The following is a 3,497-nucleotide window of genomic DNA, read 5'->3' as shown; positions in this document are numbered from 1 at the left end:
GGCTGAGGAGATGAGGAAGGTAAATATGTTAACTCAAGCTGGCAACGCCACGTGGCAGCCGGAGCAGCCATCAAACACCTGAGCTAAAACACTGAAGAAATACAGCATACAGGAGTGCGTCCTGCTGTGTGACCATAACCAAAACTTGGCCCAGTGATGTGACTGTGGGATGGCGATGAATTGCACAAGGTGTAACAAAGTGAACAGGCCCATAGAGAGCCTGAAAGAATGAGTCACTGGAAGAATCTGTACTTGGAGACGATATCTAATTACCCACACGGCAAAAACGCGGCAGGAAGACGCTAATCTTCGGTACGTAGCAAGCTCCACCTGCTAGGGAAGCTGTAGAATGAATCCTACAACTAAACAGTTCCTAAAGGCCGGCTGGAGGTTAGGGTTAGGGGGGTTGCGACTGACGGGGCTTCCGAACTCCGCCGTTCCTCGGTCAGCTTCACAGGGCGCGTCCGCGGCACCCACAGCTCCCTGTGGGGAACTACTCCAACCCGAGCACCCGGCGGCGCCCTCAGCCCGCGCCCGCCGCCTCCCAACACAGCGGGCGGCCCCCGCCCTCGCCGCCATGTTGTGGGGCGGCGAAGGAGGAGGCGGCGCGGCGCGGGCGCTCCCGGGCGGCGCAACAGGTAGCGGCGGCGGCGGCGGCTCGGCTGTGCGGAGCGGGGGGACAGGGGGGTGGGCGGCGGCGCTGTCAGCGCGGCGGGGCCGGGAGCGGCGCTGAGGTAGCGCGGGGCGGGCGGTGAGCGGGACGGGTCGCTGCGTTGTGTCGCTGCCGTGAGAAGCTGCGGCTCGGGGGGGCTGAAGTTGGTGGCAGTTCGCCGCTTTCGACGGGAGGGGAAAAAAACAACGTGGTTTGCTTGGAAATTCAAAGGCTTCACCCGTGACAGACACCTGAATCCGTCGTTGCGACGGCGGTGGTTAGAAATAATGAGCTGTAGCAGCTAATTGGGTAAATTGGGTGCTTGCTGGGCTTCATTCTTGCACTAAGCTTCATTTTTGTGCTAATACTTCACTTCCCTTCGGGTTCGTCCGTTGTGTTTTGGTTGTTTGGTTGTTGTTTTTTTTTTTTCCCCCTGACTGAATGATGGTGTTTCACACCGCTCTGGGTCCTTGGGGAAGTAATTGGTCGGACCTCAGGCCCTGTGAGGCGCCCAGGGAATGAAGGGCATCCCCACAGGTCTGGGTTCGGGCTGCTCTGTGCTCTCTGCTAGGGAGAGATTTTGGTCCGTCTCCTCAGTCAGGTGCCCAAATTAGATCAAGTGAATATGATTTTCCTTCTAATTACTGCCCTGAGGGAACTGCATTTATTGTTTTTCCTTCTCCTGCCTGTACAGGATCAAGGATATGAGATACATCAGGGTAGCAGCTCAGTCTGGGACATAATGTTCCCATAGTGTTATCGCTTATGGGGTTGTCCATTGCAGATGTTCTATGCTGTCAGTGCTTTATGGGCCGCGTGCTTTTTTACCATTCAGACTGTGGGCAGAGAGAGATTAAGTTCAAGGCAGAACTGAGTTGTTAATGAGTTTGAACTGTGTTGTTGAGAAAAAGCTTTATTCAGCTTCAGGTATTACAGTGAAGGGGACCATAGCGAGTCTTACAGTAGATTTATTTACAGATGGTTCTGTTTGTGGTCTTTAATAGCGAAAAGCAAATTAATTTTGTCCTGGAGCAAAGCAGCAGCCATCAAAAATGAAGTGAAACCATGTGGCTGGTAGCAGTTCTTCATTCATCCACTCATCTAGAGCTGGTAGGGGAAACGGGATGGGATTTAGAAAGGAAAAGGTGGTTTGTGTGCTTGACTTGAAGGACTGTCAGAAAGCTTTATGCCTCCCAACTTCAGGTATCTGTTGGGAGAAGACCTCACGGTTAGGTCCTGCCCAGCAGCACGCTCAGTTCTCTGGTTCCTATTTCAGACTGGGACAGGTATCTGACCTGTTAATTAACAGTTTGCAAGTCTCTGCTCTTGCCACAGAAGCAGCAGCTTGGTCAGCACGTAACATTGAGGAAGGTGGTGTTTCATGAGATTCCTTTGGAAGTCCTCGCTTGTTCTCTTCTCATTTTTGAAACTGCCTCAGAAGTTGGACATGCTCATTTTTAATGTTTGTTTCTGACCTATTTTCACTTGAAAGGAAATACCTCAAATCTCTCTCTCTCTCTCTTTTTTTTTTTTTTTTTAAATACCTTTAAACTGCTTCCATTTGCTCCTCTTTACCTAAAATGTCATCGCAGAATTATTTAGTTTGGAATGGACTTGTGGAGGTGGTGCGGTCCAACCCTGGCTGGAAGCAGGGCCAGCTCAGATCAGCATCCAGCCATGTCGGAAATGCCTCTGGGGTGGAGATCCTCAGCCTCTCTGGGCAGCATGCAGCAGCTTGGCATCCCCTACCCTTTCTGCAAGGTTATGCATCCCACTGCCCAGCTCATCAGCAGAGATATCAAACGGTATTGGCCCACTGTTCCTTTTCACCAGTTTGGCTCTCACTGTAAGAATGCTCTGGGAGACCTCATAAAAGCTGTTGGAGAATCAAAATGAGCAGCACCTGCTGCTCTCCCCTCATCCACAGAGCAGTCAGATCAGAACAGAAAGCTGTCAGGTGGACCAGGAGTGGCTTATCCAGAATAAATACAAGCTGGCTGTCTGCAGTCGCCTTTTTCTTCAAGCATCTCTACATGGCTATGATAGGATATCCTCCTGAATCTTTCAAAGGACTGAAGTCAGAAGTGCAGAATTGCACGGCTGAATTGTACCTCTTGCCCTTCTAGAAGATGGGTGTGATATTTGTTTGCCTTTTTCCAACCATCAGGATCCTCCCCCAGGCACCAGAACGTTTCCAAAGCCACGAAGTCTTGCAGTGACCTCAGCTTGTGTTATTGGCAGCAGCGGGCCCAGTTCTGCTATATGGCTTCAAGCTGCACCAGGGAAGATTCAGGCTGGACATTAGGAAATACTACTTTGAAAGGGTGGTCAGGCACTGGAATGGGCTGCCCAGAGAGGTGGTGGAGTCACCGACCCTGGAGGTGTTCAAAGAGCATTTGGATGTTGTGTTGAGGAACATGGTTTAGCGAGAACCAATGGTGAAGGGCGAATGGTTGGACTGGATGATCCTGTGGGTGTTTTCCAACCTTAGCGATTCTATGATTCTATGCTATCATTGATTATTTTTACATTATTTTGACTTCTGAAAGTCACTCTTAGTTCAGAGTAATGCCACATCTCTAGATAAAGAGCTTAAATGATGGATCCTGCCATGTTTTCAGGGGAAGGCTTGACATAAACACGGTCCTTTTGTGAGAGCTGAAAGAGCAGTAGGTTGTTGTGTTTGTGAATTTGTACTGTTGCTGCTGTGTTGGAGCACTCATTTCACGTGGCTGAGTGGTATGTGAAAGTCAGTGACCTTTCTTTACCTTTTCCCATGGCTTAGGTGACCACTGGTGGTTGTAAAGATAACAAAGAAAACGTGGTGCTAATTGGGGAATTACCT

The 3,497-nt window shown here is 50.1% G+C and overlaps 1 protein-coding gene across 6 annotated transcripts in view; it reads left to right on the top strand.

Moving 5' to 3' along the window:
* The first annotated feature begins 49 nt into the window (after positions 1–49).
* ITSN2 (intersectin 2) overlaps positions 50–3,497 on the top strand; it is a 68,452-nt gene continuing 65,004 nt past the window's right edge. For 3 of the 6 annotated variants that reach the window (XM_419989.8, XM_015285035.4, XM_040698014.2), the window contains exon 1: positions 602–638. The gene's annotated coding sequence lies outside the window, so the exon portion shown is untranslated. Of the gene's footprint in view, positions 313–601; positions 962–3,497 lie in introns of those variants that run through there. The other 3 variants (XM_015285036.4, XM_046939390.1, XM_046939391.1) reach the window with 3 other exon arrangements.

The sequence above is a fragment of the Gallus gallus genome, chromosome 3 (genome assembly GCF_016699485.2).
Source record: "Gallus gallus isolate bGalGal1 chromosome 3, bGalGal1.mat.broiler.GRCg7b, whole genome shotgun sequence".
Classification (NCBI taxonomy): domain Eukaryota; kingdom Metazoa; phylum Chordata; class Aves; order Galliformes; family Phasianidae; genus Gallus; species Gallus gallus.
Note: the sequence above shows the minus strand (reverse complement) of the source record. Positions and strands in the feature narration are given on the sequence as shown.